This window comes from Sturnus vulgaris, chromosome 11 (assembly GCF_052056855.1).
Source record: "Sturnus vulgaris isolate bStuVul1 chromosome 11, bStuVul1.hap1, whole genome shotgun sequence".
NCBI classification, from domain to species: domain Eukaryota; kingdom Metazoa; phylum Chordata; class Aves; order Passeriformes; family Sturnidae; genus Sturnus; species Sturnus vulgaris.
Genome location: NC_142253.1, coordinates 6,125,406 through 6,148,547, shown reverse-complemented (window position 1 = coordinate 6,148,547; position 23,142 = coordinate 6,125,406). Strand labels below are relative to the sequence as shown.

The window sequence follows — 23,142 nt, the reverse complement described above, 5'->3', positions numbered from 1 at the left end:
GTGGGAGGGGGTAAGGACTGGGGAAGGGGGGGGGGGGTGAGATATGGGACAACATCTATTTTAATACAAAGAATCAAATTTGGTGGGTGAGGGGATGTGGGGAGCCTTTAACTCTCATCTTCCCCCCTGCTTCCAAACCCGCGTCCCCAGCGCTCACACAAATCCATGCAGCATGCTACAGATATTTTCCTTTTTTTTTTTTTTCTCCCTAGGAGGAGACGTAAAGGGCTTGACTCCAAAAAGGACAGCGAACATCCCTGCATCCCCAGCACATAATCATATGAAAAACATGGCTGGCTGGTGCATCGACAGATGCAAACGAGGAAAAAAAAAAAAAAAAAAACCAACAAACCAGACTTAGCCTCATCCGCAGCAAAATTAAAACGGGGAGGAGAAGGGGAGAAAGGGAAATAATTGTGGCTGTGTAACATGGCTGCACGATTTTCAGAGGCTGGCAGCTTGCAGGGAGCAGTGGAAATGTGTGTCTGCTCCGGAGGGAGCTGCTCTGGCACCCCTGCAGCACAGCCCTGCATCCCGCTCTGCATCCCAGCCACCACCGAAACACCACCGCTAAAACAGTTTTACCTGATCAACGCAACTTCACGGCAGCCGGAGGTAGGGATCCTCGCAGAAATGCAGCAAGGAAGGGGGAAAAAAAAAAAAAAAAAAAAAATCTGCTTGGATCCTTCTGGCAGTCCACAGCCTCATCTACATGCATCTGAGCGAGCCCTTTCCAGCAGCTGCTTCTTTTATCAAGCCCACAGGCACAGCAAATGAGTCCGGTTAGACAGTTGAGTCAATGTGGGCTATTCACAGCCCGGCTGCTGCAGGAGCCCGGCTTCTCCTGTCCCCTGTCCCCGGCGAGGCACCCGCCCACCTCCACATGGCCCTGGATAAACACAGCCCCACCACATGATCCTGACAATCATCCCTGCACCTCTGCTTCGCCCCACTCTGGGTAAAAAGGCTAAGCCTAAGAAAGCCTTTACTTTAAAGGAAAAAGCTGTCTTTTTCCTTCCCTCATCCCCGCTTCCTTCCCCACCCCCCCCTTTCCTTTTTTTGTCCCCCTCCCAACCAAGGAGGGGAAAAAAAAAAATAAATGAGCTGAATGATGAAGGTGAAGATTTGAAGATGGGTAATATCTTCCTAATCAACTCCGTTCGGCAAACAAGTGTCACTCCGAAATGAAGTGCCATTCAGACTTCTAATAAGCACAAAGCATCAGACAGAGATCCTGGATAAAGCCTGGCACATTCCTGGAGAGTGAGGCTGACCACACTTAGCGCATCCTTGATCTGTACACAGCCGCTGATTTCCATTTTGTTGTTTTAAAGAAGAAAATGTGATAAGCCCTTTGTTTCTCCTCCTCTCCCCACTGCAAACCATTTAAAAATATTCATCTGGGGATAACCACACACATACACACACTGAAATAAAGCACACACTGTGCCATCCCTGGGATGGGGAGCAAAGCTGGGGGACACAGCACGCTGGAGGCATGTTCCCCTTAAATACACTCACGAGTGGGACACATAGGGTCAAACATGAAGAAGAAACATTTATGAAAGTCATTCCATTTTTCTGTCATTGCACAAAGGAGAGTAAGAACTAAGCCCTTCTCTCTCCCCCTGCACTCCAATATATCTTTAGGACTAACAGTGTCCTTCTTTGTCCCCTCCAACACAGGAAGCAATATGCATATGGAGCTATAAATAAACACACACACATATATATATATATCCTATAAAATGCAGTTTCTCTTGGTTATCTAAACTCTCTCCTTGCAAAGTACCACAGCTAATTGGAAGAGTTCTCCAAACAATCTGGCTGATCCCTGATGACTGCCTACTTGTGTCAGCATTTGCACTTAACTACAAGTTAGTGTAAGCCATCCACATAAATCAAAGGTAAACACTGATAAGGTATTTGATGCTTGAATAAAAGCAGGTTTATCCAAAAATAGGTTAATAGAAACACACTATGGCATCACATCACCCAGCTGTGTAGTTGGGTTAAAATCCTGGTTCCTGGAGCCATCACACACAAACCACAAACACAAAACTCCATAAAACCTTCTTCCTTTTCTGAAACGGGAAAGGAACTTTATGGCTCTGAAAGAGAAGTTTGAACTTACTCCCGAAATTCCTCAGAGGCTTAAGAAAAAAGATAATAAAAGGCAGAGGAAGGAAAAAAGAATAATAAAGAAACAAACCTCATGCTTCCTATGCCATTCCCACCTTCTTAATGTTGTAAGGCTGGCAATACCCAAAGCAAATGATACTTTAATCAGGACCACCATCCAAATTTGACTGTAGGAAGTAAGAAACATCCCAACAAAGGTAAGACTGAAGCGTGGGAAGCTCTTGGAACCGGTTATAAATTAATTTCAAAGCCAGGGGAAGAACTGAATCAAAAAATCCATGACCTGGATGAGCAGGGAGTGAGCAGTGCCTTTGACAGTCGGGAAAGGTAACGCTGTTCTTCCGCCTGCCTGCAATTTCCAGCCTCAGCAATGCATTGTTATCTTTAATTTGCACCTGTCTGAACACAAAGCTTTGGTACTGCCCCTCTGCTCATCTCTGCTCACTCATTACCTCCCTTGCCTGAAAGGTGAGAGGAAGCAGGAGGCGGGATTGAAGTCACTCCAGGATTGCATTACAGACTTTAATAAGCTCGGCACGTCACTGTCCCTCATCCCACAGGGAAGTATGACCCATGATCCAGGGGAAGGGCAATCCATGCTGCCATCAGAGCTCCAGCTGCTGCTCACATGTGTATGCAAGCAGCCACGGCAGCACATGGTGTGGGAAGGGTGAGGAACACCCAGGAAGGGTGGCTTTAGTTCCCAAGGAGTGGAAAGGAAGGAATTCCCACATATGAACAAAAACAATGTGTGAGAGGTGAAGGATGCTGCAACCTCCTGGTGATCCACCGGCACCTCTCCAGAGTGTGAACATCCTCACCTTTCCACACCTTTTCACCAAGATCCACTGCTCAGCATCTCAGAGCAACTCCAGGTGCCCAGAGCACGGGGTAAAGTCGGTGAAAATTCCAGCAGCAACAGGAGATTGAATATGCACAAAGTGAAGATATGTGGGCCAGATGTGATACTGGCATGGCAAAGTACAGTTGGCTGAAGACTTATTTTTTCAGGCTTAATTAGAATTTAGCCTTGATAAAAAGCCAAACAGTTCCCCATTATTGTCAATAGGGGTTTGTCACTGTCCTTAATGGCAGCAGGATGTAGAACATTAGGGAAAAAAAAGGTCCAATTCATCACCTTGAATGGGTGAAAATGAAAGTCCATTCTTTGCTGTCACATTTGATTCCTGAAAGACATCTTAGTGTATTGCTACGATTTAACTCAGTATTTCTTTAAAAATAATTTGAATCAGGATAAAGAGATTTATAAGACATTTTTCTTCCTGCATATTTGATCACTTGTTAAAGGAATGCAATTTAGTTCTAAAAAAAAAAAAATCCCCAGATCTTTCTCTCCAGGAATCTCAGCCCCCGGATGCTCAGCATCCCTGCAGCACCCCCGCAGAGCAGCGATGGCTGCAGTGTCACCGTGGAACAGGTGACATATGTGCCTTCCATTCACTGTCTCCTGCTGAAATGCTAATCATCACCGAGTAGTCCCGGAGTTGGCCAAGACTCCGTAGAAAGAAACAAAGGGAGGAGGAAAACATAGAAGGAATCTTAAAGCAGCCTAAAAACTTAACTTCAGAGAAACAGTTGGAGCCCGTATCCACAAGATTCCGTGTTGCAGAAGAAAGAAAAAAAAACAACCTCACTCTTTGAAGTTGGCTGGAAGCACAACTGGTTGGTTTCCAACTTCTCTCAGACTCTAATTTGACAATTACTTCGCTATCTTTATTTATTTCAGGCAGACAGGAGAGGAAGGAGCAATGTAAAAGCCTGATCAGTGTAGTACAAAGGTCATAAGATCTCAGGTCATTGCTTCACCTGTAAGCTGGTCCTTGACATCTGCTCCTGCTAAGCAAGGAATGCATGTGTGTGTCCTTGGAGAGCAAATTTGGCTTTTTTCAGAGTACAACACAAAGTTACAAGAGGGCACAATTCTGAACAGCAATATTCACTGTCATCTGCAAACTGTAATCAACTATGTGCATTGCTATGCACTGTTTTTTCTTCATGGTCATTGATTTTAGGAACAGATATTTAATCTGCACTGTATAAAACCAGGCCTAAAATTTCAATTAGTTCCTCTGGTACTGAGCGCAGGCAGATAAAATTGCAGAACTATTATCAGCTTTAAAAAGCCCAAACAACAAACAAAACAAAACCCAACCCGCACTGTTCTGGTATTCCTTCTTGCTCTTACATAGAATGTCTGCAAGCACATATTGTAGTTTATCTGAACAACATTTTTTTAACAGATAAATGGAAATATACTGAATACATAAATATTTATTGAAAATGTCTAGTTTTGTAAAAAATCAATATGAGACTTTGACTTGGAGTCTGGGGCACTTGTATATTCCAATACGAATTTTTGTTTGTTTTGCAAGAGCAGAAGCATGAAAATTCTTACAATGTTACAATAATAAACTTCTCATTTTCAAACTTCTCTGTGGATTTGTATAATAAAAACAATGTTTAAAAGGCATCTCCCCATGCCATAAAAGTATCATAGTTAAGAGATTCCAGTTGATCTATAGGAAATGACACTTCTAATATTCACAGAACAGAAGGAAAACAACCCTCCCATGAATTCAACTTTCTATTAAAGGAAACAGTGCTTTTTGTATTGAATCACGGAAGTGTTTCACCCAAGTAAGTGGTCAATGACTTTTATTTTACCAATATACAACCCACAAGCAAATTATGAGACACTGCATATATCTATACCTGACCATCCCTTTCCTGCCCTTGTGAGACAGAGTCCCCTGAAGAGGCTGAGGACTCCCCCAGAGAACCCACAGACACATTTAGCTTTGATGCTTAAAGATGTAAGTAGAATCAATGATGTTAAAAGGATCTTTTACACATTCATCACGGTGTTTATCACTGTATCCCAGCCTCACTCACACCCAGAGATGCTCTGCAAAGTATCACTTCAGGTTGTTTCCCTGCCATGGAGTGTCCTCCTTTTCTCACATTAAGAATGAGCAAAAAAATGGACTGATCATTTTCCCTGTGCTTAATAGATTCTGGCACAACCTGGCCTCCACTATAAACAAATAGCCTCAGCACATGAAACCCCTGAAGACTGATTAAAAGTAAGCCTGATTTCATCTGCACCGGTTTCGTGCAGCCATTAATATTGTTAACACACAACCTTTTGTTCTGCCTAGCTGGAGGGCAGCTCACATTGCACTCACTGAGGCACCTCTGAAGGTATGCTCGCTGCCACTGACATGTAGGAGTGTGTTAATGGTGCTTAACATTGCTTTAACATAAGGCAGAGTGACACCAGTAATGCAGAAATTGATACTTGTGTGTAAAGTGATGCCATTGAGGTTCAGGGAGGGGAGAGGTCTCACTGCCAGTGCAGCTACACAGATTTGTACAAGTGTGAGGGAAAAAAATCCCAAAAAAATCTCATTTGGGTTGAGATGGACCATAAGGTGATGGACCATAAGCAACTGGGTTGAAACTTTGAAAAAGCTGAGTGCCAAGCACACCAATGCTGATTTTGGACAGAAGAAGGTGGAAACACTGGAAATGTTCAGGAGAGCATGAGAGCCAAGAAGCACAGAGCCAAGAGACCATTCCCTGGAGCCCATGAGACCCCAAGGGAACTTCTACAAATGTCTGCAGTGGAGGCAAGTTTGTACTCTGCTGTGCCTTACATCACTTCCTAGCATTGATTCAGTGTTCCAGGACTGGAAAATTATGTCTGGCTTCATGGATGTGGAGGCATGTGCACCATCCACAGTAACAGCCCAGTAGCTGGCTGCTCCCCACTGAAGGAGCTGGACAGATTTACCACTGCAATTCTGGGCCTTGATATTTCTTTACTGGCCCAAGTAAAGGATGATTTGAAACAAAAACTAGGTGATGCAAACTCTAGGGGAAACTGAGGAGACAAAATGATCAGGGATAATTTTTTTTTCCTGCAATACCAAAACAGTAAAATTTAAGTCTGACATTTTTAGAAAGACAGGAGCTGACAAATATAGGAGGAATACAAAGCTGTCCTCAATCCTCCCCCATCTTAATGTCTTCTTTAAAAATAAATAAACAGAAGAATAAAACAAGCATTCAAAAAGTGGCAGCCACAACTCACTTTGTCACACACTAGAAGCTCCTCCATCCACAGACCCATGGGAATGCCACCTTCCTCATGCCTACCCCTCCTGATGCACTGCTAATGTGAGCCAGACTCACACATGCAGCTGATTGACACCAAAGAACCCACTTGATGCATTTTATTCCATTTTCAACTATTTAATTTCTAGAAGACTAGACGTAAACCTAAGCCAGCACAATTCAGATCACAGCCTCCAGTCTGCCCAGGTGAGCTGTCCAGTCAGACCAGCTCCACTATTCCACTCATTTTAGACTGGCTCGATGCTTCTCATAAGTCAGGGACACCTGGCAGCAAACTACTCACCTGCACAGGCCTCAATAAACAATAACAACAACAAATTATTATTATTATTATTAATAATAACAATAATAATAATTTTAAAGCAGATTGCAATCCTTGTGATCCAGTTGCAGCATATTCTGCCTTTTCAGACCTACATGATCACAAGCAGCAGGAGTTTGGCTCACTCTTGCCAGGTGAGGGCCAGCCCTTTCCCCAAAAACACTGCAGCCTCCAAGCTGCACTGCTGAAAGCCCCACGAATTTCCTCAGCCAGGGAGAATCTCTCCTCCTCAGCAGGATTTTGAGACCCTTTGCACACCAGTGAGGATACTCCCCTGAGCACCAGAGAGCCCTTTCACTGCCCCCCTCCTCAATTCCTTGTTTCCAGCTGATGGCTACAACTTCCCCCTTTTCTCATGAAGTCCACTCAAAGGCCAAGGTTTCCAGTGCAGGCTCAGGGTACAATGCCACCAGGCTCTGTGTCTGCCTGTGCCAAGGACAGGGCTTTGCAAAGCTGTGCTGAATGTACCAAATGAGACGTGCCACACAGCAGCTCAGGGGTTCTGCTGCTCCTTTGTGCCATGTGGCCCATCCAAACCTGGCCACCAGCCAGCCCCTCTGCCATCTCCCCTCTCCTTGGCACGGATTTGAATGACTCCCATGCCCCCCTAACCCAAGTGGCCATTGTCCACTGCAGTTCAGCACACCTGAACTGCTCAGGAGGCATGGGCACACCACCCACCCCTTACTGCAGACACACAGATGACCTGCCTGAAACTGGTTCTTTAAATTCTGTCTTGAATTAATATTCTGTCATAGAAGCTATTCTTATTAATTGGAATGCAAGAGAGATCAGGCTGAGGATTAGAAAACACATGTCTAATTTTTATTAGTTAGAAATAACGCAATGTATGTTTATTCTTTCTTTTATTGTTTCAACCTAAAGGTAATTTCCCCCAGCTCTCCCACCAAACACCAAGGACTAAATAGAGCTCATTCTTTTTGTTTGCACTTTGGTGAAATAACAAGTAATAGTCAGCCTTTAATAGAGCACAGGGTCGGGAATTCAATATACAAGAACCAAACAACAGCATTCCCTCTTGTTTAAAAAAGACAGACACAAAGGGACACAGAGGAAGAGAGGTTATTTTCCAAAAATCAAGCAGCCAAACAAGGCTGAGATTTGGACCTGTGGCTCCCACCTGCTGGGACTGTGTGTGTGTGCTGGGGAGCCCTGGCCGTGCAGTCCAGCCCAGGAGAATGCAGAGTGGGATGGGGATGGAGGCATGCACACATGGCCTGCTGCTTATAATGCGTCTGGAATCAGCCTCCAATCTCCTCCTGCACCTACAAATCCCCTGCCTGAATACAAATGCATCCCAGCCTCACTGCAGAAGTCTGCAACGATTAATGCCACACACCAGCCTCCCATTAAGCTCTGCACCCAACGACAGAAATGGATTGATTTTGAATTTCACTTAAAAGTTAACCGAATAGCTGTGCACTTTGCAAGAAAATCATCTCCCCATCGAGCCACTAGACACTCCACACCCCCTCTCTCCAAAATAACCAAGAAACTACAGTGCTTTGTGTAGCAGCTACACCCAGGACAGTTGTCAGAAGCAAGAACAGGGGAAGGCTGGTAGCTGCTATGCATGTCCAGCCAGATTAGATCACCAGCAAGGTCCCAAGAAAGGCAGGGGACAATACTGTCACCCATTTGTGAGCTGGAGCACGTGATGGGCTCTAACAAATGTGAAGTTCCCAGAGATGCAAGAGAGGACAATTTCTGGCAGCAAAGGCAGAATTTGCATTGTGTGGATTGCACAAGGCCAGTCTGGCTGTGCCCCTGCCCCTGCTCTGCTGCAGCTCTGTAGCCCCTTGCATTTCCCAGTCTAAGAAACGAGTCAAGAGCACTGAGAGCCTGCAGCAGGATTTGTTTTACAGCCAAAGCTACAGACCAGGGCCACTTTCAGGAAGATGCTGTAGTAACAAAGAATAATGAGACTGATTCCTGCTCCAAGGCACCTACAGCTAAGCAGCAACAATCCTTCACCCATGACCCATTCTGATATGCTGTTGTCAGTCACTGGGCTGGGGAAACATGTGTTTGATGTGTGCCATCACTCACCCAGCCCTTGGGAATTGCAAGGCAAGGTTTCTCTCACTGAGAATGGACCAGCAAAGTGCCAAGGGCTTCTCAGCAGGGGGAAGAGAGCTGACACTTCTACAGAGGGGGCAAAATAAACCTCCTGCCACTTCTCCAGTGTGATTAAATTAGGGCAGATCTATGCCCATTGTACAGGCGTTTGTCAGATTTATAAACAGTTACATACCATTTGCATTTAAAAATGAAACTCTTAACAGGCCAGTGCTGGAGATCCAGCAGTGAACCCAGAGAAATTCACACAATGTTTTAAAGGCAAATGCTGTGATCTTTCAATGCACAATAACTGGGAAGTAAAATATATATCAAAGCACAAAACTAAGAAGCCTTGCATCTGAACTGAGAAAAAGCAACACAGCAACATAAATTACAGTCATGAATCCCCATCGAAACACAGGGAAAAATAGTATTTAGAATTTTAAGTGTTATCAGTGCCAATAAAGGTAAATTATTTATCTCAGCACAATTTTCAAGCTGACTCAACATCCTTCTATAACTATGTGCCTGCTTAAAATTGAAATGTCTTCATGCTTGAGAGGAAAGGCACATAAAACACAGCATGAGCACCTCCTGTTTGTGATGGCTCTGGTGTGGCAGCTCTGTCCATGGCCTGCAGAGGGTTTGGACATCACCTTTCTGTGTCCCAATTTCCTTTTCAGACAACTACCTTAAGGACTTTATTTGGTATTGAGCTCATTTGGAAAACCACAATCTACCAGTACCTTGTACCAACCCAGTTTACTACTAGTTTTTTCCTTCCTCCTGCAAGTGCCCAACTGCTCATTTCAAGGCAAAAAGAGATGTTTCACACCTGTAAGAGCAGCTTTCTCACAGCACTCATCAGAGCAAGATGAAACCACACACAAACACCCTGCAGTGAGGGTGGGTGGGAAAACAGTTGCCCCATTTCCATCTCAGAGGCCACCCAAGGGACAGGCAACCCAATCTGACCTCCCTCCACAGTTAATTCTGACATTTTCAAAGGCCTCAGGGATGTTGGTACCCAGCTATTAGTACACGAACCCTCATTCCCATGGGCTTTACTGACAGTCTCAGACTTAGTTAACTGCATCTTCTTGAAATATGAAAATGTGTGGGAAGGAACAGTGAGAACTTTTAAAAATTGCAGTACTTTGATCCTAATTAACAGAGTTGACTGAAAGCAAAATATGTAGAGCTAATTTTCACAATATTTTTCCACAATCCCTAGACAGCGCCTTTTTCCTGGCACTGTTTAAAATTAATGAAGTAAATATGTTTGCATATTTATCTTTTCATTACATGGAAACAACAACAAGGAAAACAGATTGAACTGATAGCAGAATTCTTCCACTCCAAAGCAGTCTGGATGTGGTTTTTGTTTCGGTTCATACAATGCAACCCAAGTCAAACAAGCAATGCAAGTTCACTGGCCATGTAAGTAATCAGTTTTATCCAACAGAGCTACTACAAAATAACTGCTGTAGGAACTGACCCTTTCATTTTATTTTTCTCTCTGTGAAGAAATCCTGAAATGGCTTTGAAGGAAAACAATATCTTTGTTGAAGTCTCAAAAATAAATGGTCACGGGTTTCCCCACATGAGCAACAACAAATACACCATGGTACCGTATGGCTAATTGATTCAGGCAGTGGAAAACCAGGAAAGGACACACAGATATGGATTCATTAGGACTCCTGTATTGATTCCCAAAGAGATATTTTCATTTTTTGGAACCTGAAGCCCAGAATCTGCTAACAGAAGCTTGAGAAGTCAGTGGTCCCTACACCACATTGGAAACCATGGTGTGGTCTGGATTTTACACAAGTGGGATTGGGAGGAGCAGAAGAACCAACCTGCAGGACTGAGCTGCAGCTTCAGCAGATTCCATGCAGAGAAGACAGCCAGCTTCCACAAGTCCTGCTCAAAGGTACAGGCAGATCCCAGAGCTGGTGGGAGTGGGACGTAGATGATTAATATGTGTGCAGATAAAGCAAGAGCAGAAGCTCAGCCTTGCAAGGATGATAAGCCCAGGCAGAAGGTGAGAGATCTTTCTTTGGGTTTGCAAATTGTTAGCTTGCCCCCAAATCTGAGCAGGCTCAGCAGTCCCTATTTATTCCCATGGCACACAGAGGGTGGAAACTTCTATAAATTCCCTTCAGTTCACACGTATCCCATAAAATACCCATTACATGGCTGGCTGGGCTTGCTTTGTCCTGGCAGAGAGGGTGACACAAGATTGCATCTCATGTCACAACTCATGTTCTCTTATCCAGCTTTACCTTAACTCTCATGGATACAATAATTCATTAAAAATCAGATTTTTTCTCCAAGGGTCAACAAAGGCTAAATAAACGTGATGGATTTCACGCTACTCAATGATTCCTCGTTATGCCTTGATGACTGTATCAATTGCCATTACAAATGCTGAGCACCCATGATTGAAGTGATAATTAAAAAGGCAAATCATACCATACAGAGCCCGGCCTGGGCTGTTTGCAGCATCAATTACCTGTGCTCATACACAACACCCTGTGGAAACCCAGATTTCAGAAACTACAGGAGAAAAAACCATGGAATAAAGAAGTCTTATTATCCCCCTCCATCGGTGCATATTACAGAAGTAATGAGCATGCAGACTTATTAGCTTTTTGTCTACCTGAACAAAAAGTACATATGACACTTTCAACCTTGATGATGGCATTTCAACTATGAAATTTTCCTCTGTTTTCAAGTCTGTGATGCAAGAGAGAGATATCTTGCTTTTGTGAAGCTCTTGCTTCCTCTGCTGTACAGATTTCATTTTGCTTTTTTTTTCATTCTTTGGTACTTTGGAGATGAAACTACTGATAAACCATTTCTTTCTTCCCTCCTACTATGCAGATGTCAGCTATACCATCATGCACAGAAGACAAAAAACTCCAAACCTTTCCATGCTTCTCAGCTTGTTTCTGGTCTATCAGTTCCCAACATTTTGGGGTTTTTTGACAACGTAGTTTTCTTTTTCAAGATGTGAATGAGCAAGATCATTTAAGTGACACTGGGGTAAATGGCATGGTAACTACAAAATTCCTTGTTAATTTTTTTGCCACAAAAGTCTAGGAAGTAGCAATGGATCTCAAAAGTAAACGTTGTCTATGTGCATAAAAGGGTTTGCTCTTTGAACTGCACTGAGATGACACAGTCATTACTATATGAAAGCCTGAACATTTTCTTCTATTTTGCAACAATTGTCAAGCAAGTGAAAGCTTTATTTGATTTCCATTCACACTGAAGACAAGATTTAGTACTCCAGTGGAACAGGCAGTGTCAGAAGGATTTTAAATTGTAATGCTACCACTTTAACATCTTAAAGGCACTTTTTAGAAGATAAACTCATCTGCCTATGATGACTAAATGACACAGTAATGGAGAAGAGGTAAAGATTTTCTTATGGTAATAAAAGGAAATACTTCACCCAGAGAAAGAAAAGCAGAGAGCAGAAACACTTTCAAGAATCTTTCAAAATAATGGAAAAACAAATAATACAATATATTTATCCACATAGACTCAACCAGGACTGATATTGGACTAGATTTCTGACAGCACTTCAGAGAGACAACATTAAAAAAAAAAAATAAAAACACTCAGCAGAGTATCTGATGGAGGAACACAACTCCAGGAAGGAGTCAGCAGCTGATAGCTCTGGAATTGTTGAGAGTTGTTAGCCAATGCTAGCACTCCATCAATTTCCAAAAAATGCTTAAGTAATATACCATAAATATGACATATATGATGCAGAGAAAAAGCTGTCTCAGGTGAAAGCCCTCCAAGAGTAACATGAAAAAAACCCACCCCTCAATACAGAAAAGATTCACTTTTATTTTATATTACATGAAGGGCAATTCCTTTGATATTGTCATGTCAGCTCATGTTTAGCAACATTTCCAACCACCTTAAACCAAAGAAGATTTCAAGGAGGGAACACCCTGTCCATGTATCTTGCAGAACATCTGCAGCTTTGGAGCACTGGAAGATGTGCTCTTAAATCCCTACCTGTCTTCCAAAGCCAGTCACTACTATCGTTCCCTTGCATGGGATATCAACCACGTAACAATGACAATTTTTCTGGCTTTTGCATCCTTCATTGAGGACATTTCAGAAGGTCCTGCCAAGGCAAAGCTGGGGCACAGCCTCTTGGTGTTACTCACAGTGAGCTGCACTTAGTCACTGGTTGTCATACTGGTATCTTTATTTACACATGTAGCTAAAAAAAGATGATAAGATGACAAAATCTGTGTATTTTTCATTCCTGGCTCTGAGGCACTATCTTGGTTTGGAAGTCAGAAAACCCTGTAGGTGTCTGAGTTTTCTGGGGGAGAGGCAAGAAGAGAATAATGTTGCTATTTTTTCTGTATTTATGCTGTCATATCTTACTGGTACATCAATACTGGTGAGTGGCTACGTTTTATAAAATAAAACAGATGTTTTGAATTCATGAGGGGAATGGACAAGATGAATTTGTCCTGCTAAGACAGCTGATAAAACCTGCAGACATTAGGTTTGGGGGGGTGGAAAGGCTTTGCTGACAGAAGACTTCAAGAACAGACACCAAGATTCTCCCTGGATTCACCAGAAATTGGGATTTTCAGACCCAGTAGAAGTTGGTCTCTGCTCATCCTGAAACTAAAGGTAAAAGTTCTCTTTCCATTGACTTGAGGAGAAGCAGCCTAAGGATTATAGCTCAAAATTATAACTCCTATGTTCATGTTAAATAGCAATCCAATGTTCTTCACTAAAAACTAAATTAACTCCCACTACGAGAGTGTCAAGTTGCAGCAAGTGCAACTGCAATAAAGTTCTCAATCTTGACCTTTCTGGAGGTCATAGACACTACAGAAATGCCACTTCCACATTTTTCTTCAAGAAACACGAGGTCAAAATTAAGTTCAGGTGCAGTAAAGAGCATGTCTCAATGTGTGTGACCCCTCTCCTGTGCCTGCACGCTCCCCAAACCTGATTCTGAAAAGACATTGTTCCATAAAAATCCATTATATCAGTGCAATTAAACTTAATAGTGCCATAAAGCCAGGGAGCATGTGGAGGTATTGATAAGGTTTCCATTTATGGGCACATTGGTGGGGAAATTGCTGTTTTCTTTTACATAATGATGCAGCTATTATGGATTAGGGGAGGTTGGGCCTGGGGGCTTTTTTTTTTCCTCTGCTTTCAGTTTAATGGTTTTCTATACCTTTAGTCAAGCATGGATGTGAGATCACTGGTGCTGAATTTCTCCCAGTTTTAATCTTGAAATATGGTGTATGAGGAAGGTTTCTCATCGGTTCAACAGCTTGTCTTATCCTGGTGCTTTGGAATAAAGAGAAAGCTCACTTGGGCCATATGTTTCAGTTGTTCCTCTCACTCCCCCGCTGTCTTTCCACACATACCATGACCGTGGACAACCTCTCCTTAAGTGGGCAAACAAATGGTTTAACTCAGATTTGCACAGTGCTTGCTGACTTGTGTGGGCTCCAGGATCCAGCTCAGCTTCATCATTTCAGGCAAACATATTTCTGACTGACATGGTGGTAATTAGAGCAGCTCGATTTTATTAGATTGATGACAGATTAAAGGCCAGGACCTCAAACAGCAGAAATTGGTGTTGCTACCCTGAAATCCATGGTGCTGCACTGATCTATGCCAGCTGGGAGTGTGGCCTCACATCTTTTACATTGTTTTGTGTCCCCTTACATAACAAGATTTTGAAATTTAAATGTTTTCAAGCCTGCATGTGTGGTCTCTAATCTACTTGCCCAGAGTAGGACTCAGTAACATTATTGAATTCAGTTTCCACTTCTGATTGTCTGCCCCACCAAATCATTCATATCATTAAAACAACGTAACTGAACTTCAGAGGAACCCTTCCACCCTTTTTATAATGAACAGGAAAACAAAAAGTAACATCTTCATTTTCTGGGATCTCTATAGGCCCGTGGACCTGGACTGTCTGTCCCTCATCCTCAGCTGAAACTGCTCAGAAAGTGTCTCCTTTCTATCTTGCACCTCAATCATGTGAATTAATTATAGGCTGAACTGGTGCTGATTTCTATTACAGCAAAACACAGACCCAAAAGGCTCAGATCCAAGATCCATTTCCACAAGCTTTATTTGAGAAGCATCCCAATGTGAGCACCACAATCTCAACAACTGAAAGCCCACCAGTGGAGATCTTCAAACCAACGTGATCTCAGGAGAGAATTCTAATCCTGGGGAAGATCCTGAATTAAAGGGATGCCTCATCTAAAAAGCTGTTCCATACTGGATCTTATAGCCCATCACTTTGTTTTTGTCAGAAGCTTTGTAACAGGCAACACTTACCCACATACCAAATCTCATTCTTTATATAATTGATATGTGTTATCAATTATGTATGTGTTATCAATTATCACCAGTGATGTGTCAGAGCCCAGAGGCTCCCCCAGCCTGTCCCCACAGGGGCAGGTGACCTGGATGTGCAGGGATAAGTGCAAAGGGGGCCTTTTACATCAGGTGGGCTGTTATTATAACCAGGGACATTAGCAAATCTCATCAAGCACTCATCCGACCTCATGCCAGAGGTGAGCTGCACTTGGTTTCATCAAGGAAAGAAAAGAGGATAAAAATCCATTAAAATGAACCAGCTGTAAGAGGCCATCGAGACTATCCCATTTATTTGAAGTAGACTTTATATCACAAAACATTTCAAGAGCTTTCCAATGTTTGGTCTATTTTTAAAGACTTTCAGTTAGTCATAGATGACCCTCAAAATATTCAGTGGCTTGATATGAATAAATATGCTTATCCAAGCCTGTGACCTGACATTAAAAAAAACTGCAGTGATTTATGCCAGCTGAGGAGGTTAAACTAGGAGAAGGCCTCTCTTGTGATGCAGGAGGAATTTTTCCTGTTAGGACTCAAGTTTAGAACAATCCAAAAGAAAGAATCGTTGCCACATGAAAACACCATTCTTATAATGCAGTCTGATCTCTCTAGACAAGCAAAGAATGCTTCACCCAGTAATACTTCCACCATGGCTGTAGCTTCCACTTTAACAACACAGTACCTTTTAAGATGATATTTAAAGCATTTGGATGTCTCAAAGACTGGAAGAATCCAACCCCATTCTTTCAGAAGTTTGTCAGGACCTAGTTTGTATATAGGAATACTATAAAACAAAGCCAAGATACTTAATCATTTCAAGAGAGGCAAGAGCAGTTTGTCTTTGCTCATTTAAATCTATAGCTCGTGTACTGCAAATTCCTATTTACAAAGTGAGGAGTGCTGTCCTGAGGGGTCAGTGCAGCAGCTCTTTACACAAATAACCATGTATACCTCAAAGAAGCATTTCCCATCAAATTACTAACACAACAAATAAGCAAATTAAAGCCCAAGTGATGAGCACACTTTAAAAATTAAGTGACTGATTAACCCTCCAGTCAGAGCATGCTCATACCCTGGAACAATCCATTAAATTTGGTAGCAAGGGGCTTAAACTGAGCTGTAAGGCTGGTGAGTGTCCATGTACAGCAAGAGCAGAGCTGGAACTGCTCCTCCTCCCAAAGCTCCATCCACAGCCACAAAAAAGCAAATGCTCACCCCTGGTCAATGGGCCAGGTCACAGGCAGGTGCTCCCTGCCAGACCCACACAACACAACTGCTCCCTCTCAAACTCCACAACCAGAAGTGAATTCAGGCAATTTACACTTGGAAAACTCATACCTGGAATGCATCAGGACTGTAAAACCAACATTTTCCCTTTGGTTCTCCACACAAGGCCACTTGTAAGGCCACTGGAAAAATACTAAGGGCTAAAATTGCAGCTCTGTTAATTCCAAAACAGGTTTCCACAAGCTCTCCAAAGCTATTCCATTTTCACTATCTCCTGCCCAATAAAAGACAGGTTTGAAACACCAAAGAGACACCTGTCTGCATTAAAAATTAACTACTTGTAGACCTACATACAAATTAACTATTTTTTTGGCAAAAGCAGGACTTTTGGCCACAGTCCTGACTTGCAAATGTTTTAACTGATTGGGGTCATATTTAGTTGAACGTTTTTTATTTGGGCTTGCAAACAAATAACACAAATTTTACAGGAACTTCTAAAGATTTACACAGAGAAGAATTCTGAAAAGTTTGGCAACTGGTAAGCCTACCAAATAATTTCTTTGGGGTTTGTTTTTTTTTTTTATTCTGTATTATAAAAATAACAGCTTAATGATCATTTAAATCATTATCGTGTGGCTGACCATATGAATACTGAGCTGTGTGTGTCAGTGCATTAGTTTCTTCCAGCTGGGTGATGGACAGAGCTGTTTGCTGTTTGATGTTGCCACATCTGCTATTGCAGAGCAAAAAATAAATGGTGAGCATGACCAACTTGGCCTAATGCATTGGAAAGCAGACTTTCCCCCCGAAATTCTCTGTTTTCAGTGATTTTGAGAATGAAAGCATTGACTTCTACAGCATTTTCTTTCCATGATTTTGATGATCCCATCATGGTGACAATGTCATGAGTTTATCCTTTTCATTTTGTGCACACAGGTGGGCTTTTACTGGAATTAAGGTCTGAGTATTGAGAACACCCTGTGGTGTTTTCAGCAAGATTTCATCCTGCACTTTGGATGTTGCTACAAAAAATTACATATTTGCTAGTTTTCATTACTTAAGATTTTTCAATTTTATTAGTCAAATTCTGCAAACATTCCAGCATTCTGGTGATCAGGAAATACATCAGCAAGGCTGAGTGCACATGGGCAGACAAATGGGGCATTATTTTTGTCTTCTTTTTAACTTCAGTATTACAGTCTTGACTCACTGTGGTATCATTTTTGCTTCCCAGTTTCCAAGTAAGCCATTAGACTATCTAGTATGGCTTGTTATTTAGAAAAGACAATTTAGTGATGATTAGCTACTGAATCTATTGTAAAAAACATAAAAAGCACATAGGCATGATTTAGATGTGAAGTCCCATTTTGGTATTAAACCACTCAGCTTGCACTTGACAGCACAAAACTCAGCTACAAAAATTAGCCTTTATCTATAATTATACACATGTATTTACCAAAAAAATAAATATTTTGAAAGATATTTTCTGGGAAAACAATCTTGAGACAAAACAATGAGGCATTCATATCAGCCTCTGCTTTGTTCAAAGTAGGTAAAAATGGTATTTTGAGGTAAAATTCCCAGGCAAATTGCATGCAGCACAGCTGCTTTAGAATTTGCAGGCTTCTTTTTTTGAGAGAGCTCTCACTCCTTTCATCTCAGGAAACAGACAAACATCTGAACTTAATGGCCATGGAAATGATGTGGCCAGAAGCATCCACACTGCTGGGAACTTGATGTTACATTGCCTAAGCAACTCTGAGTCCCAAAGACACAAGTGGCACCCACAGCCATCACTGGCTTTACTTAACTCTGTTTTTGACCAGCCCTTCTTTTGTTTCAATTTCCTCTTCTTTCTTTTTATACATTTCCAGTAGCACACAAATCTTCTATGCAGCCTCAACTCAGGCCTGGTTTTAGTATGACACTCTACAGTGGAACAGTCCTTTTTAATTTTAGCTTTAACAATGAAAGTCAGATTTCCAAAGCTGCATCTACAACACAATATTTTGCCAAGTGAATATATTTTTCCCCTTCCTTCTAAAGGCAGCACCATAAAAGCTGCATTTTAATAATTACATAGTGCTTTTCATCCAAGGATCCCAAAGAGATTTAAAAAAGGAGCATATCATTAGCCTCCACTTACAATGGGAGAAAATAAGGCAGAGAGGGATAAATCCACACCATTATTTGCATTTTTGGGGGAGTATGAGGAGCTGTAATTAGATATTAGGAGCAAGTTTTTCACTGAAAGGGCAGGATTGGAACAGGCTGCCCAGGGAAGTGATGGAATCACCACACCTGGAAGTGTTGCAAAGGTTCTGTGCACTGACCACTGCACAGGGGCCCTGGGGGCCCAGCACAGCCTGATGCACTGGAAAATCAAAAATCTCCCAGAGAATGGACTGATGGCAGCTGGGCAAAAAACCTGCTGCAAGTGTAGTGCTGCCTTTCTTCTCCTGCACTGCCACCTTTTAGAGAAAGATTAGAGATCAGCAATTAAAGCAGCCAAGCAGCGAGGGTGCAGCAGGAACCATCTACAAATAACTTGCCATGGTCATTGTTCCTGGGGGTCAGCTGCAGAATGCTGAAAAGTTAGACTGATAAATTTAATATCAGGCGGCATTTAAGCTGCTGACAGCCTTTTTAAACCCACTGTGCTGGAGGATGCTGGCACTTAATTACTGAGATGGTATCAGACCTCACAGCCAGCTCGGTGTGGGATGTATGGGCTTGCAAGCAGAGCCCAACAGACCTTTTCTAATAAAACTTTAAGCTAGAGAAGCTTTGAATACAGGAACTGTTTTAGTCCTACTGCTGCACATAGTTTGGGCAGTCTGTACTTGTGTCAAACAGCAGCAGAGACCAAAGGAGCATCCACAACAGCTCCTGAAGCATTTTTCCAAAAACCAGGATTATTTCTTGCCATTGCTTCATGTAATATTTTGAAATTTATCTTTTTTTTTTCTTTTTTACCCTCTTTTTCTTGAAATACAGCCAGCACCAAGCAAAATAGCTCCTCGGAGGGCAAAAACAATAGTCAGGATTGAGATAAACTGTGGAAGGATATGCAGAAGGTCAATCATTGCACCCATAACATGCTCCTGTTGACAGAGCTGTGGTAATTTTCTCAATTCCCACTTTTTTATTTTTTTTTTTTTAGATATATGAGCCCATAGCATGCAGAGATGACGGTGGCCAATGTCAAAGACAGAAATCCACCAGCTTGGACCAGTACCTGCTGGCCCATTGCTCACTGTGGAGCAGACCATCAGCTCCCAGCACTCACTGCCAACCCTCACTGCACAGAGATGGGGTTTGGCAAACCTGACTGCTACAAATCACAGAAATCACAAAACTGGAGTCTCTGAGCACTTCTGCTTCTTATTGCCCAGATGCATCCAAACAAAATCAGACCAAAGTGGGACAAGGAGTATGAGTCAAGGGAGAAAAGCAGAAGGTTTTAACCCAATGATACTTTCTATTTCAGTGAGGAGAGACCACAAGTCCTTGAAGTACAGTGAATACTGTCTGTAGGAAGAAGTTCAAGTACCAAGGGGATGGTCAGTAATACAAAATAACTAGACTACAAAACTTAATAGTGTCAGGCTTATCTGAATGTGTATTTGTAAAATGCATTTAAAATAAAGAACTCCTGAGGGAAAACTATAAAAAAATATGCAATTAGATATGAGGCCAGGAAAGACATCAAAGGAGTTTAAGATTTCTTCCACTCCACCCAAGAATATCCAAGGAATATCTCTCCAAAGCACAAGGCACAAGTGCAATTGTTTGTTCAGGTGCTGGTCACAGCCCCATTAGTTTTGTGTTGCTATAACAATACTACAAACCTCAAGTAGCACCAGCAAGGGCAGCTGCTGACCACCATATGGCAAATAGGAATATTTCAGAATGTGTTGTAGACAGATGACCAGAAGAAATCAAGTTCCTACGTGCCATGCAACAGCAACAGAGCACCCCAATACTCAAGCAGAAGCCAACTTCCAAATAGCAAAAGCTTTAAGATTTTAAACCAATTCCTTTCATTTTGCCTTTGCTCAGGGCAAGGAGTACAGACACAGCTCCAGTGGCTCATTAAGCCATTCCAGCCCAAGCACTTTGCTTTGCAAAGTTACCCTTATTTCCTGCCACTGTTTGTTTTGATAAACCCACTCTATATCAGAAGTGCTGATGTTTGGAATGTTGGAGGAGTTCGAAGAGCAAATTTGTGAAGCTCTATGAATATGGGGATGAATTGAGTAAATCTGGTATACTGGAAAAGGGAGAAAAGGGATCAGAGAACAGCCACCATAAAACCTCATTATGAAAGCACCCACGAGAGCCATTGGTTTGCACTATTACTAAATAAAGATTTTCTGTTATATAGTGGGAATATCTGAAATAGTGCTTAGTGCAGTGGGACACGCTTTCACTTTACAAAGAATGTTACAACAGGCAACTATTTAATAAGGCTGCTAGAGGATGATGCCAGCAGGTAATTCACCAGGAGTGAGCCACTTTTAAATATTTCACTAAAAGAACACACTGAGATAATAACATCTCATTTATCAGCTTGCCCTTCAAGATGCTATAGCCTTAGTGTCTCTTTTACAGTGAAGCAGACCTTTTATTAGAGAAAGATCCTTCAATTTAAAGACCTCCCCATGGTGCCAGTGGGCCACTTGCAGCTAGAGATGCAAAGAGTTCTATGTATGAAAGCAACTTCTGGGCAGCACTCAAATCTCCCCTTGCTTGGAAGTGCAAGCTTTGTATATATCAGATGCAGCCAGCAGCAACACCTGAAAAGCCATTTCACACAATCCATTATCAGCTTCTACTTTCAGAGGCTCCCATTTCCATTTCCCGAACTTTAAATACTGTGGGTAAAATCTCCCACAGCTGTTCTCTGACCTTCCTTAAAAGCTTCAAGGTACAGCTTTGAAATTTTGGAGTGCTTCTTTGCTCTTCTCTGCCTTTTGAAAAAAACTACAACAGTAAACAAGAAAAAAAAAAACAAACCTGCTCAAATATAGTCTCCCAAATACAGAAGGAGAAAGCAAGACTGAGCAAGAGGAAAGCTCCCATGTTACACATCTATTTGACAAGACTTGCCCAGATAATGGCAAATATGATGTGTAAAATGCTCAAATTGTGGCAGCATCCATTCCTAACCTTGGAATCTCAAATTCTCCACAGGGACATGTCTATTCATCCCTCAGGCAGAGTCTGGGCTAGGGAAATGCCTCATGGATGGTGCTCTAGAAGGAATGCCTCAAAACACAAGCCTACCAACACAAAGCTGAATTTTCCAAAAAGGTTTCTGTTGGTATAACAAGCTCCCTAGTGCAGCTAATGGCAACTTTTCCATTTCCTCTTTTATAATTTGAAATATCAAGCCAATCATGCTCAGCTTGTTAGACTTTCCCAGAATTGCCATGAATCCAGCAATATTCCTTCAATTGTGTAAGGGCACATTATTTTAGTTAGGCTGGCAAAACTCCACGGGCTAGTTTCTCCCCATCTCTTTTCCAGGGATCCTGTTATCCAAACACTGAAACTCTGCAGCTCAGTGTACTGAGTGGACATCTCCATCTGTGGGGAAGGAATGGGGTTTGATTCCCCATGCCATGACCTCGCTGGTACTGTAACACAGAGCAGCTCCAAATCAAACTGCTCTGCCTCGGAGAAGCAAAAGGAAGATGAATAGAGGTCACTAATATTTAGTCACCAAGACCTTTATAAAAGTCAGAATACTTAGACTGCAGTGACCCAGAAAGGCCAGTGAACTAATAAAACAATAGAATCCATGAAGTATGAGAAAGAGGAAAATGGAAAAAAATTGAAAAGGTTCCATCCAATCAAACGATAACTAAAGGACCTGATAAGGGGAATTAAATGCTCTGTGTTGTACCCTAATAACCCAAAGAAAATCTGAAATTTCAAATAATGAGAACAGCAGGCCTCAACCTTCATGTCCAAATCACATGTAACTAAAATGAGTTCTTTCTAATGGGTAAGCAGCTGCTTAACAGAGTGATGATAAAACTAGCTCAAGTTCTCTATTCCAGCCTCACTGTGGCTTTCTAAACCCTTTCCAGCTTCCCAGTGGTTTGTCACTGTGAGAATACTTTCTGGGACATTCACCTCCTTCACAAAACATCATCTCATCAGCAGGTAATGTGTGACATCCTCCCTGACAGTCCCAGGAGTGAAGGGAAGGATTTAATGAGCACAGACTCTGAATCACTTCCTGATTAGGACTCAAAATGAGTTGACTACATCTTCACCAGGAAAAAAAAAAATACATTACAGTCTTGAAGAAGAAAAGGCAAAGGACAGTTTTAACTCATGCATCTAAATGCAGTAAACCCTTGATTTCCCTTAAGAGTTTAGGATGACAGATTATCACACCTTAAACTCTTGCCTTGTCAACACCAGGACACTTGTCCACTAAACTACATTCAATGCACATCTTTAACACAGCAGCACTGCATACTCTGCTACAGCCCATTCCCAGCTTCTGCTGCTGAAAAGAACTTGGATCCCTCAGCCTAAGCCTCAGGCTCCTGCTGTGGTCCATGCAAGAAACAGAGGAAGAGGAGACTCTTTTTTCCCCCAGTCACATCCCCACTCTTACCAAGGGTTTGCATTGTGGTGCTGAGTTGTCAGTGTGCCATCACACAATGACACACTGTTCATCACCAGGCAGTGCTGACAGAACTGCATTTCCAACTGCACCTTCTACACGACTATTATTCAGCTGCTCCCCATTCATTTAAAATAGTGTAAAAAAATCAATGCCAGAGAGT

General features: G+C 42.1%; 1 protein-coding gene across 27 annotated transcripts in view; it reads right to left on the bottom strand.

The window, feature by feature from the left end:
- The window catches only part of MAGI1 (membrane associated guanylate kinase, WW and PDZ domain containing 1), a 329,749-nt gene that overhangs the window by 124,209 nt on the left and 182,398 nt on the right, over positions 1-23,142 (bottom strand). For 5 of the 27 annotated variants that reach the window (XM_088171313.1, XM_088171319.1, XM_088171316.1 and 2 more), the window contains exon 1: positions 586-867. The exons of the other annotated variants lie outside the window; for them this stretch is intronic. The gene's annotated coding sequence lies outside the window, so the exon portion shown is untranslated. Of the gene's footprint in view, positions 1-585; positions 868-23,142 lie in introns of those variants that run through there. 27 annotated transcript variants of the gene reach the window in all.